This window comes from Cuculus canorus, chromosome 4 (assembly GCF_017976375.1).
Source record: "Cuculus canorus isolate bCucCan1 chromosome 4, bCucCan1.pri, whole genome shotgun sequence".
NCBI lineage: Eukaryota > Metazoa > Chordata > Aves > Cuculiformes > Cuculidae > Cuculus > Cuculus canorus.
This window is the reverse complement of record NC_071404.1, coordinates 56192032-56206045: the sequence shown is the minus strand read 5'-3', so window position 1 is coordinate 56206045 and position 14014 is coordinate 56192032.

The window sequence follows — 14014 nt, the reverse complement described above, 5'->3', positions numbered from 1 at the left end:
TGATATTTAGGCCGTCCAAAGCCAGATAATTGAGGGCTAATGTACTCTCCATATCCTTAAGTCTGTTTCCATGCAGAAGTGCATTATGGTGTTTCATTACCAGATCACATTACAGAGTGATGTGACAATGTGACATACTATTCAACAAAACAGGAAATGTTGAGAAACCTTTCTGTGTTATTCACATCAGCAGCTTTCAATAATAAAAATTACATGCCCTCAGTGATGGAATAGTATAGATGCATTAGTATTCTTCATAAAGCATCATTCTTGTCATTATGGTAATGATAGACTTTGCATGCTTAACCGATCACTTATAAAAAGAGTATGTTTGTTTCTATATAACCAGATTGCTCTCCCCTGACACGTACTCAAGTAAGCGAGACAATTTCAGGATTAAGAGTCTCAGCAATGTCAGGAGGATTAGGCAAACATTTTTTCAGAAGTGACTGGGATTTGTTAAAAGCCTCTTTCCTTAAACTGTTATTTATTATGCATTCCAGCAAGAACAGTTTCTACTAGGTTCATCATACAGTGCAGTGTCTCAGCTACAAAATCTGGATCCAGAGCCATAGCTGGACTAAAGTATCAGGTCTTCTGCCCTTCAAAGACATAAAAAATTGTGCTTTGTGACAGCCAGACTCCCTAAAAGCAAGACTTAATCAGGAGATTAGAAGCCCCTCTACAGATGTGATCTCAGATATATAATTTCACTTGTATCTTGGTTTCACCATTTCTAATAAAGAGTAAAGTAAATAAACTTTTGTATCTGATCAAAAGGAATCATATCTATAGGACACATAAAGCATAACAAAATGCATATATTCAAAGAGTTATTTAATAATATGAAATAGTTCTGAGATACCTCAGAATAAAGTTTTTCCTTGAGGATACCACCCCCCAATCTTATCGAAAAGTCCAGACCTGTTTGTTTCATAAGTGTCCCTATTCAATCCTTGTTAACAATTTCTGCCCACAAGGCTGCACAGGCAGCCTTGCTCCAATACAGCATCAGAAATTTGAAATGCTTTCCCTAACTCTAGTTGGCTTGAAGTGCCCCCTGCTAAAAAAGCGCCCCTGTGTAATCAGGAGGGCAGGCAGGATGGTGTTCGCCGGGGTGTGAATTTGCAGCACATTAGCTGCTCTACATTAATTCCCTTAGTAAATGTGTCATTGTGCTCACAAAATCCACATAGGAAGCTAGTGCAGGGTAGCTAGGGCTCTATAAATCCACACCTTAGCTTAGTCAGTGCTAAATTTCCCATGTAGACAAGCCCACCGTCTATCCACCTTCTTAGCTTGTATGGGTCATAATGCTGTTTTTTCTCAGTTGCCTGATTTGCTTTTTGCCTTTGAGAGTAATTTGTTACATACTACCCACCAGGCAAGACTTTAGGTCCTGCAGCTGCTCTCACATGACTTACCAATGGCCTCTGAACTCTCAGCATTAGGTTTGATTTTGGGAAAACATGGATGCCATAGGCCAACACCTCAGCTTACACCTACTGCCATATTTCCAACCACAACTGGTATTCTCTCTGTGTCCATCCTCCTCTGTTCTCCACAACTGTCTTCATCTTCCTCTGACTGCTCTGTAGCTCTTTGTAGCTAGTTTAATTAGAGTTGTGTGAGGAAAGCAATCTTAATGCAACCTAAGCACGAACTCACTGACTTACCCCATATTCAGAGGGCAGCATGCTCAGGGGACCATGTGGAGCTGTGCCTGAGCAGAGCTGTTATTATTTAGTTACGCGTTTTACAACAAGCTCAACACTTCTAAATTGTTCGGACATCTTTGGCTGGGTGTAAAGCTATCCATTGTAACCCAGAAATGCTATAAACTTCCCTTTAGCACCTCCTCTGCCTCACTGCTTGCTTTCATGTTGCTCAGGCTTGTTGCCTGTTGGTTGAATGGTAAGTTGTTTGGGGCAGGATTGATATCTTTTATACTTCATCAAGGTCTAGGAGAATGGGGGACCACTATCCTGTTACACGGGGGCACAGCCACGGTACAAGTGATGGTGATTGTGATTACAGCTGACAACTGAAATAAATGGCACTCTGCAAACCTCTTCCACTTCAGTTGCATTAACACGAAGGGCAGAGAATACAACCATGATCCCAGTGTTGAAAGCTGGGATTGAGCTGATAGAATTTCCCCTCCCCTTTTCATGACCAGATTACACACCTTATTAAGAATATTTTCCTGCGTGCTTTGTGTTATTCCTTTGCCCTCAACAGTGAAGGAATGCAAGAGCAAGCCTAGCTTTATGCTTTCTCTCTTTTCCCCCTTGCTAAAGTATGTGGGACTTGATGTCTAAACCACAGTTTCTAGGGCAGGCTACTCAAAGAGAATACACCATTATTAATAGAGGACATCACTGAGATGCTTGAACAATGCCCCATTGTGAGAATCGAGAGATGTTGGTGGTGGTTCAACTCCAAGCTTTGAATTCCCTCTGCTAACCCCACAGCTGACCTATGGGAACCTTTTTTCCTTGCCTGCTACCCCTCTCTTTTCCTGAAGAGTCTTTGTTGCCTTTCTGTTAATAAGGAGCCTTGGTGTACACATTTCCATGGTGATTTGCACTTCCAGCTCACAGATAATCCATAGTCAGGATGTTGATTGAGTTCTAGAAACAAACAGAAAGGGTGCGGAGACCTTAAATACTATATTCAAGGATGTGCTTTGCAGAGGAAAAAGACCATTCCTGCTCCGCTCTCTGCTTCTGCACTATACCTCTTTCAAATACGGGGTTGTTAATGCAGTAAGTGGGAAATTCTTTTCAAAATCCTCTCTGAAAGCTTGATGAGGTGTATGCCCACTTCCTTGTAACCCAGGCAGGATACTAACTATTTATCACAAGGCCATCATAAATAATGGATTTTAGGGGAAGTTGGAACCACTGCTAGGAAATCTTACTACTCCATAACGACAGATGGAAAGCTCTTTAGGATGGACACCTTGTACTGATTTCCTTGCTGAAAACCTTTGCAAATGCAGCTTTGGCTTCCTACCCACAGCTTTGAAGAAATTGCTCTAACAAAACCTCTCATGCTCTCTTCAAGAGGTTCCCCCACCACCACCCCCAAGTTACCTGTGTCTCAATGCAAGTGAGCATAGCCAGAGTGTTCAGCAGAGCAGGTATTTGGAAGAGAGCGCAAATAATTCTCACTTTTGACCCTGCGGATCTGCACTGAGGCACTAAAATTACAAGCTGCCTTAGTCAAATGTGGCTTTTAAATATCCAAGTGAAAAGTGTGTTTGTGATGATTTCTAGTTTCTGGTTAGGTCAAAGCAGGTAAGATTTACAACTGTCTTGGCCTTTAATTTCCATGTTCCAAGTGAACATTTTTTACTATTTTTTTTAAGTGACATGATAAATAAGTATGTTTCTGAGCTTCAGCAACCTTAACTTTGATAATCTCTGCTTTTGGTGTTTTTTTAAAAAAATAAGTATAAGCAGATTAATTACTGCCAATGTGAATGTTTGATTTATTGATTTGACAGGTTAATGTTGACCTCTTGTCTTGGTCAATGTTTGCCTAGGAGGATATTAAATCTTAGTGTCTGTTATAAAAGTCAGTACATTTATTGTAACTGAAACAGAAGATAATTGTAATGCTAGAAGTTTTATTAACCAATAATGAAAGATTGGTAGAACTAATTATTTTCAGGTTAAAATGAAATTAATCAAACTTTGGGCTGTTCTTTTAAGAATAGTCAAGCATCTTGACCTGCAATTTGAGGAAGCTTAGTTTCAATTTATCTGAGTTTAACAGAGGAAAATGTGAGGGAAGAAACAGTCAAGATGTTTGATTTATAGCTAAATAAAACATTTTGTTTGACCAGAGATTAATACATTTATTTTCACGAGGAAGAAAATCCTACCGAAGGAGCAAACAGAAAATGATCATTTTCCTCTCACTTCAGCCAACAAACAGAAAAAACAATGCTTTGAGCAGGGCATGTTATTGCATTTGTTATACATGCTTTCACTAGACGTATCAGGAAATTTCTGTACATTATAGCAGTCTCATTTAGATTTTAAGAAAACAAGAGTAAAAAAGACAGACAAACATTCATCTCCAGGGAGGAAACAACTGATTCAGCTGCAGCCAGCTGTTTCCATACATTTACCAGAGTACATTCCTCCAGGGCTTACACACTGCTGACCTATAAAAGGTGAGCTCTAGGAGCTTCCCAATGTGTTATCTTTCCAGACTAGACACAAGACCTTTAAAAACATGAAGAAGGGAAATACTTTCTCATGTTCTTGCTGGAGGAGCCATTTTCCTCCTTCTAACAGGTTTCTCACAGCTCTGCCACTTAATAAAAAAGGAGATGACACCGATCCCTATCACGCATTCTTCCCATTTCTCTGGGCATAGGTACTTAACAAAAAGGAATGTTCTTCTAAAGTTTTGCCTAACTCTTCTCTGAATCACTACAAGACAGCTCATTCACAGCTGTTGTCTTGTTTACATAGCATGGTTTAAATGGACATTCCCATCATGGGACATGTGGAGCATGGATGTTACATATTGCATTCTAGAATAAGGCTAGTTAAATCCCACTTTTATGGCTGGAGTTTCTAAGTCCCTGTGACACTTTGCTGCAGGAGACTGACAGGAGGGACAGGTGTATCGGGGCTTCAGCCTGGTGACAGGTTTTCACATTCAGCTGCATTCTTCCAGCAGCAAAGGGCCAAGCAGCTGGCAGCCCTGAAGCCTCCCTGCCTCTGCAGGAATGCCTGTGGCAGGGAGAAGAATGTGTTGCTTTCCTCACCCTGCCACACAGCCGCATTGCAACGCAGTCACGGCTGCTGCTCCCGCTCATCAGGTGAGGCCTCCCTCAGCCACAGCCTCAGCCACTCTTATTTACCCTGAATGTGGTCCTAAACTACTTACTCTGAGAGATTCTGAGCACTTCTGGGCAGTGAGAAGATCTCATAGCCAAATATATGCAAAGAACAGGGTTTGCTGAATTCAGGTCTCTGCAAACAGAAGAATTTTCCAGTTTTGAAATTGGGTGGAGACTGGACATAGCTCATCATGTTCACTTGCTTGCTTAAACATACATTTTAGCAGGAATATATTGCGCAGTTATTGCAGGATACAATTTGAAAAGGGTCCTTGGGAAGCTTATCCAGCCTACAAGCAAGCTAACTCCACTAAGCAAGCTGAAAAGTAATGAAAGATTGGGCTTCCTTTGGCTACATTGCAGCTAAGGGCAACTAGATATGAAGCGAAGGGCAAAATGACACTGTCCTTCATGGGTGAGTTAGGGAGAAGAGCCCATACTCTGCACTCCCTCTCTCTCCCTTATGGTCTGCAGAAATGTTTCTTCACAGCTCAAGGGAAGAAGATAGCACCACTGTCCAGGACTAGGCATTTCTATAGAAGTATAAAGTAGGGATCACCAGGCTGGGTGTATACACTGACTACAACAGCAGAACAAGCGTAGCGAAGGCTTCCTGCATTGCACTTTCACTAGCTTTCAGCTGGGCAGTGCCTTTTCCTCCTCTTGTGTGTATTCATGGTGCTATGGTAGTGAGCAGGATGAAGTGCTACATCAAATTCCTATCCTAACTGTTCAGGCTACAAATCCAGCCATAGGAAAAATAGCTAAGAAAAAGCAGAAACCAGTTACCTTCTTTGGTTGTAAAAGAGGAATGGTGTGAGAATCCAGGGTGAAGTCCCAGCCCCCCACCCCCCCACATGCACTATAGCCGGGAGGCAAGCACTCTTCATAATCTTTTCTTGCAAGATGTGTTATAGGTATTTCTGCATACAAGCTATTTCCTCTTTCTCTTCCCCCCACCCCCCACCTGAAGGTCACTGTAAGGGTGAGCTGCATCACTACACAACTCAGCAAAGGCAGATGCTACAATTACCTAGTCTAAAAAGTCATGCAAGAGGATTTGCTCTTTTGTGAGGTGAGCAAGCATCTGGGATCTCTCCTTTTTTTCACGATAACGTCATTTGCTGTGAAGTGAATGAAATTCAGATCCCTGAATTTGCCTCAAAGACAATCTGTAAGTACCAGCCAGCCGATCTGCAGCAGTCTAAAGGGTGGGGGATATAGAAATCTTTATTTTCAGACACTTTCCTCTCCCTCAAAAATCATATTCTCTCTCTGCTGATGGCAGCAACTGTGTCTGATGCATCTATCCAGTGGTAGGAAGGACAAGGCAGGTCTGAAGCTGCATTGTTGCTTGGTAACCACCTGCCAAGAGCACCGAAGAGCCAGGCACTGGAGCCTGTGGTGTCACATCTCTCAGACAAATGGGTGCCTTACAGTTGGCAGGAGGATCAGCAGAGCTCAATGTGGACCCCTCCTGCGCAGCAAAGGCGGTGTTACGCACTGGGCTGTCTGGTCATAGCATTTGAGATGCTTATCTCTTTTTATCATCTCTGTAATTGGTGTTGCACTCTTCATATGTTGTTTTGGAGCACTCCAAGTCCATAAGCACCTTGCAAACCTATTTTGCGCAAATGGACAGGACCCAGCCCTGCATCCTCAATATCATGGCAGAAGGACTCAGTGGCACAGGAACTCATTTATTTATGAAAGCATTTGTATTTGGATATATTTATCATATAGCTAACTTTCGTGATGTTCTGTCATGTGGTATACTTAAAATGTATTTTGGGATTCTGACATATTTGGAGCAGGGTCAATGTGGAGCTTGGCTCCAGATCAGAATCTCACGTTAAGTCATAGTTGTGGTATGAAACCCTAGACTAGGGCTTGTATTCAAATTAATCTATACTACAATTCTGCAAGCTGGTCTTATAAAAGTTCAAGTGTATTGGGGTGGCTACCTGAGCAGCTGAGGCTTTAAATAAATTCAGTAATACTTGTACAACTTTTACCAACATAACCATAAGTCTTGTTAAAAGGAAAAAAATACGAAACAGTACTTCTTTTTCCTAAAAAAAAAAAAAAACCAGTAAAAAAAAATCATCCACAGATTTAGGTTTATATCAGGGCATTAAATAATTTTTTCTACCTAAGAATTTTATTTTTCTGGATGTTTCTTAGCAATGAATGAACCAATAGCTTAATGAAAGGAGGAACAAAGATGACCAAAGCAACATAGCCATGAAGTGTCATGTATCTGATGGTGTTGAACACTGATATCAAATTTAACATTGTGCACACTACTGGCTTAAAACAGAAGCAAAATCCAAACCAGAATGAGAATGTAGCAGAACATTTATTTTGCCACATTAAAGAGGGAGGCACATATTTAGAACAGCTTGTGGAGGAAGAGTCACACCTTTAAATATAAAATGAAAGCTGTGTTTGTACCTCACATGTGCAAACAAGACCTAAAACCATAATGTTTTCACTACGTTAAGCACACTGTGGCACATGGAGCCATCAAAAACTTCCTTAGTTCCTGAGAATCAAATCCTTTAATAGCTGTTCCTTGCTGTGATCCCTGCCTTGTCATTTTCCCATTGCATAAATACATGTTGCACTCCCTTAGGCATACCAAGAGGTGCACAGAGGCCCTGAACTCCTGGCAAGCAGTGAGGACAAGAGAAGCAAAGCTGCAGAGCAGAACCACGGGTCCTTCTGACCCAGTCTCAATGGTGCACAGGTTGCAGGGGCTTCATCTCTGACCACATCATCCCGTTTTGTTCCAGCAGGGAGGACCTACCTCATGTGCCCAGGCTGCCAACCTGAACATAGTAATAGGGGTAATCAGGCAATTCACTTGAAAAGCACACTCCTGGTCTGAGCTAGACCATTAATGTACGTCCCGCTTGATGCAGCAGCAGCTGCTAAGCAACTCTTATTGTTATAAGCAGAGACATTGTCTGAAGGTGCCCCTTTCCCTCTCTGCCTCTCTGTTGGTGATCTGGTAACAGAGAAAAACCTTAATTTATTCACGCCTTCCTTCTGTGTGCCATGCTCCCAGTGGCACCGTACGTAGTGATGGCGTGACAGTGGAGCTCTGCATGTGCTTATGAGGCACAGCGGGCAGTGCAGAAATGCTTTGTGCTATTTTTGACAATTGTGCCATTTTTTTTTTTTTTTTGTAATCGTGCACTGACTAAAGACTGCCGTAAATGCTGCAGATAATCCCTGGTAAATGAAGAGGAGTCATCTTGTTTCCTCCCCATGCTACTCCCCTGGGAGTGCCACTGCCTGTGCAGATGCACAGAAGAAATGGTCCGTGTGATCTCCTCTGGGTGCTGTTGTGGAGGGCCCTGTGCCTGTGGGGCCAGAGGGGAGTCCCCTCCCTACACTGAGCTCCTCATGCTGGCCAACAGATATAACTTCCAGACAAAGCCAACTCCTCTGCCTCCTGAAGCGCAAGAGGAATCTGTCTAATGTAAATGTGTTTGAAATATCAGAAGTTGTGAGTATGAATCAAAAGGTAAATCACCCGTTCCTCCAATGGGAAGTACTGGCTCAAAAAGCATGAATCCATCAAGTCTTCACAAAAAACTCATGAGACTGGCTGTCAATCTTCAAAATACCCAAACCCACTTTCTTTTCAAATTTGCTTATGGTCTGAGCCTTTATTATTCATCTTTTCAAACTCTGAGATCTGGAGGGCAAGAACTTATCTTGCTCTCTTTCTTTTCTGTTTTAAACAGGTTCTTGTTCAACGCTGACCCTACACACTGGGCTGCAGAGGAGCGCTTCCCCGGTGCCACAGTGTCTCAGACAACTTCCCTTGTGCAGGGAACACACACTAACAATCCTGCAGAGAAGAACTCAGGGAACATGTTTCCATCTGAGACATCCCCAAATTGCTGGCTACAGGGCCATGCTCAACAACTAAAGAAAAGAGTAGTGATCCCGAAAGAAAGTAAAGACAAAAACAAAACCCAAAGAGGAAGACCGTGACTTCAGGAGGAGTAGCAGAGTCCAGGGACGAGCCAGCACGTTGGCATGATGCTGATGGCTCAGAAAGCTACTTCCATCATCAATATTCTGTGGCCTGCCGTGCTGTGTGAGTGAGCGGCGGAGGAGCATGGGTGCTGCTGTGCCCCGTTTGCTGGGCAGGAGCTACATCAGGCAGAGCAACCAGCCGGGGCAGCCCTGCAGCAAAGAGCTGTGGTGGTTTCAAAGGAACATATGCCAAAGCCCTGACTTTGTGGTGCTCACAAGGCCACTGTTAACAGGATGAAGGGAAAAGAAAGAGTAAAAAGCAAACATTAATGTGGTAACTTTTCCCTTAACACAGGAGCTATTACTGGAGTCCCTGTGTATGGCTCACACAACTCCCTTATTATGCACACCTTCTAAGAACTACCCTGCATGATAAGGTCCTTGTTCTCTCTCCCCCTCTCCAGCTTTAAGTTTTCCAGATGCAACGATACTTTCTTTAAGCGCTCCTTCATTACGCTATCAACTACCTCTCCCAGCTGGGAAATAAAGGTTAATTGGCCCTGACCAATTACAGATTCATATCACAGACACTTGAGATAGGCAAGATTAACTAACAATTATTGCAAAAAATGGCAATGACTAGGCTAGAAACACCTTGAAATTATCACCCAAAGCTAAAAAATGTGACCAGAGTACCACCCAGGTAACTGTACACTATGAAGTCATACTGACATCTTTGGAAGTTATTTACAGGCAACTAAAGCAGCAGTCATACATGACAAATTGCAACATCCTCAAAACCACAAACATGAAGTGCCTTTGTTCTAAAATTTCTAAGCTGCGGCTAATATATGGACAGATAATTTTTTAAAAAATTATTTGCATGGAAGTGACTGTCTATCCTTCTCCTTCTTGATATTGTTTGATATTTGTTAGCAACTACTGCTACAAAAAAAAAAAGACATATTTAACTCAGAACAGATTTTCAAGTCATTTAGGAGTTCATTGTTGGATGATGCAGTTGAATCAGAGACTGGAGCTACATGAAATCTGAGTACAGAAATGCTGTTTATTATTTTGGAGATATGTAGAAATGGGACTTGCTATCTTAGGTCATCATTTCAAGAAGGGAAGAGCACATGAAGCTGGACATTAACTTCTAATTCTGTCTGCCATAATGGTTCCCACAAGTCAGCATCGCTGCCTATGGACTGAGGCTGAACTTTATGCAAAAGCACTTCCTTTCCAAAATGTACCCACATGAAGCCATCTACTCCCACAGGGCTGCCCAGTCCTACAGCCCACAGCACTTCTTCATCAGTGCTAGAGTTGTAACTTGTGAAGTACTTGAGGATGAAAGATGGTGAAAAAAAAGGTCTTGCATTTTTAGAGCTCAAAGTCTTTATGTTAGTCTTAGAATATTGTATGGCTTCAGGCAAGTACATGCTCCTATTTGGGGCAAAACAGAAGAGAAGTAGTTTTGGTCTCTGAATGGAAATGGGTTTAGAGAGGAAACAAACTGTCTCTCTTATATGGCAGTGAGAAAGAAAACAGTGCAAAGAAATGCGTGCCTTACTTCCCTGAGAGTCCTCAAGAGGGGAAGGGAAGGAGTCTTGTTAGAAGGGCACAAAGCAGTATGTGCTTCTCTGGACACAGAAATAAGACAATAGCTTCAAGAGGTGAGAAATGCCAAAGAAATAAAATAGGTATGATAAAAGAGGTGTTTAAGAAGCTTATTCTCCCTCGATGTATGCCCTAAAATCCTATTTAATATTAATGGGACTTCAATGCACAGCTTACGGGGAAATAACAGTGACCTTTGTCGGCTCAAAGAGGATCCTACAAAATTCAGAGCAGCATAAGAGGTAGCCAAAACAAGTTGCTTAAGTTCTGAAAAAATGCACAATACAGATACACAGAACGAGCCATTGGGAAAACAAAATAAGACCAATAAAACAGAGGAAATAAAGTACACAATTGATATGAGAGCTATACCCTAAACTCAGGTAGCTTCTTTGCCTCAAGTAGGTCTCATTGATCTGTAGTAATGGCATTAGATATGTAGACTATAATAAAGAGCTACTGCTAGCTTCAGACAGCAGATAACTGCAAAGATACATACACTTTCGGCGTGACATTGCTGTAAAGACTCTTCCTCTCCCTTTTTGCTATGCCATGTGATAAGTCCTAGGATGAAACAAACCTCCTTGCATGATTCTTTACACAGTCACAAACAAAATAGCTTGAGACAGCATTGCAGACGTTTGTACTGAGCTATGATTCTGCTGGAAGCATTTAGGAAGATGTAGCATGTCACTCTTCAACGGGTATTTGGCCATAAAGATCTAGCTCTGCAGGTTTCTGTAGGGGTGGCAGTGCAGCTGCAGTCTGAAATGGGACAAACTGCTGGAAAGTAGGAGGCTGTCTCTGAACTAAGGGGAAGCTGAGACAGGCCTTTAACTGAGGGGCATCACAGGAGCCACAGGAAGAAACAATGAATGTGGGATATAAATACAGAAGTTGATTAATTTTGATAGGTCCCATCTTCTGACTGCAATGAATCAATACATGTTAACCTCAAATCTGGAAGAAGTGACTTTCTGGCAGATGCCTTTGAAAAGCTGATTGCTCCAGTTCACCCTGATTTGCAAGGGTACGAATGGCAGCAACGGGAGGTGGCAGCAGTAAATCTGCCCACAGCTTATCTGCATCTCTTTGTCAATATATCTTTTCAAATTAGCATCTAGTGAAAAAAAAACCAAAACCCAAACGAACCAGCCTCCAGATGAAATTGCTAAAGCAACATGCAGCTCCCCTAAGAAACAGAGCAGATGTTTGATTATAGTGAGTGCTGAGGAGTGACTAGGCTGCAGCACAGCTTCCTAACCGAGAGGCTGCAAAGACCCTTAGTATCCTACATCGGTCCAGGAAGCTTTACATCATGAAGTTTTACAGCTGATTTATGAAATTGGTTTCAGAATTCTTCACTCCTTTATAAGTGTATGGGACTTTTCCTACAAATATGTATTGAGGAGAAGGCTTTGGAGTATATTTTACACATTGTAATCATATACAGGCATGCTATCACTTGCAAGAAAAATATTATATTCCCCCTTTCTACGTATATATCTCTCTCCTCTCTGTTTTATTTTAAGCACATGGACTGGTATTCCTGTGGGTAAACCACCTAAAAATTAGTTCCAGAACAGAAACATTAATGGAGACTTGAATAACTAAAATGTAAAGTAAAGCTGATGAAACCTTGGCAGCAAAATTCTTGAGCATTGCCAGAACAAAAGTAGATTTTCAGGTTAGGACCAAATTTCATTACCCTTTTGTTGACCAATGCTACCAGTTTGCTTTGGTCTTAGTAACTTTTAAGCATTTCTTGCGTTCTGAAGATTAGTGTATTGTTGCCTACAGTCCTAACACCTAGAACTGCGGTGCTCTTGGTTTTCCCTGATTCAGTTGGGATCAGAAGAGCTGAATGCCGAGATGGGGCATTGCCCAGGGACCTGTGGGTAGCTGTGATGAGCCGCCTCCTGAGCAGCACAGCACACCCGGCAGCACAGTTTCTGAGTACCATCTTTTCCCATGTGGCAGAAAGTTCACAGGCACTTGCTCACACCCATTAAAGATTCCAGGAGGCATTTTATAGACGAGTGAGTTATAGATGCATGTTTGCTGGCTTCCTGAGGGGAGCTGCTCTGATGACGGATTTTATATTCATCACAAAGTTCATTGGAAAAGGTAACTTCACTTCCTTTTGGATCTGTTTTGTGAAGCATCTGCTATGTTTCATGCAGGCTACAGATGACTCCTGTGGAAGGGAGCGATTCCTATGTGGGATTTACACAATACAGCAGCAGGCAGAGTGTTGAGGGGCAGGCTTAATCCTCAGCTGTGCTCCAGTTGATATCAAAGAGCTTTTATATTTAATAAGTCTCAAACACAATCACAGAGGAAAACAAAGTACAGAGAAACACACTAGAACCAAACTATCCTCCAGGGCCAGATGAAACAGAAAACTGAGAGCACAAGATTTCTTAAATGGGTAGAAGTCCAAATCCAATAGCAGTACACAAATCACCCTGCTATTTCAGGAGGATAGTTTATCTAAATATGATGTCAGGCAAAAACCATTGGAGTGCTGATATTTGGTAGGTATGTGTCAGAAAACAGACATATTAGTATGCACCCTGGGAGAAGACTTCGCCCTGAACCTGTTTTCCTCTCTTTTTTTTTTTTCTTTTGTCATCCAGGAAAGCAAACTCTGCATCTCGGCTCACCCACTTGGTCTTCCACATCAAGCAGAAAATACTTCAGCTGCAGCAATCAAACACATTCCCTTTCCTGCCACACCGGGGGAATGCTGCTCCCAAAGCCCACTGGGGTCTGTTTCTGTCCCTCTAATACAGGGACTGTTTTAATCTCAGACTAAAGCTATCCTTAACCAAAAACACCAGAAAGACACACTTTTAGAGGTTTTAACTAACCCAGAATGAAACTCTCAGCTGGAAAACATTTTTCCTTAAGTCCATTGCACACTTTCTTGCTATAAAACAGTTCCAGCGCCGTGCACAGGGCAGCCTCTCCACATCCAAAAGGCCATCTTCTTGATCTTGAGATCTGTCAATCCCAGATAAGATGACTTCATCCTGTCCCCCAGCTAGCTGGCAAAACACAGGCTTGAAAGTTCCTGTGTCTCCTCCCAGTCCCTGTATACATAAATATCAAGTGTTTTGTGTCACCGTGATGGATCCTTCCTACCCTTCTGCTTTTTCATCCGTAACACTATTATCCCTTGCCATCAAAGCCTGTCCCTTCTTTTTTCTCAGCCCTACTTCTGCTCCATTAGGAAAAAGCCTTTCGGAGCATTGCTCTCAACTATAAAAGGCCATAATAAATTCCCTTGTCTCATATCTCCTTCCAAACATCACTGCTTTCTGCAATATTAACACAGGGTTATCCTTCTGCCCCAGCTTTCTCTATCAGTCCCCACCATTACTGATAGTTGCCGTTCATCCTGTACCACAATATATTCCTGCTCACCTACAAAGGCAGAGTCTCTCCCAGTTCCTTGAGAGACAGACAGTAGGAGCATTTAACACATGTAACTTCCAGCTAACTGTTTTTGACAGTGTAATCTTGGGAAGA